Source organism: Calidris pugnax, unplaced genomic scaffold (genome assembly GCF_001431845.1).
Source record: "Calidris pugnax isolate Ruff unplaced genomic scaffold, ASM143184v1 scaffold125, whole genome shotgun sequence".
Classification (NCBI taxonomy): Eukaryota; Metazoa; Chordata; class Aves; order Charadriiformes; family Scolopacidae; genus Calidris; species Calidris pugnax.
In genome coordinates, this window is record NW_015090906.1 from 3,520,346 (window position 1) to 3,520,569 (window position 224).

Genomic DNA, 224 nt, shown 5'->3' on the forward strand with positions numbered 1-224 from the left:
TCACTCTAACCGCATCCGGACTCTATTAAAGTTCCTGGCGCTGGATAAACAATGCAACTGTCGCGTGCAGCAGTCTGAAAATAATTGGATTAGCTCAAACATATCAGCTAAATAGAGACAGTCCCTGCTCAGACAGACAGAGTAAATGTCACCCTGGAAAAACCCTGAAAACTGATCTCATTCATGCCAGGCAACCCTGCAGCAGCCTCCTCGGAAAAAAAAAA

The 224-nt window shown here is 45.1% G+C and overlaps 1 protein-coding gene across 2 annotated transcripts in view; it reads right to left on the reverse strand.

The window, feature by feature from the left end:
* The window catches only part of GATA3 (GATA binding protein 3), a 25,479-nt gene that overhangs the window by 20,549 nt on the left and 4,706 nt on the right, over positions 1–224 (reverse strand). The window lies entirely within an intron of this gene.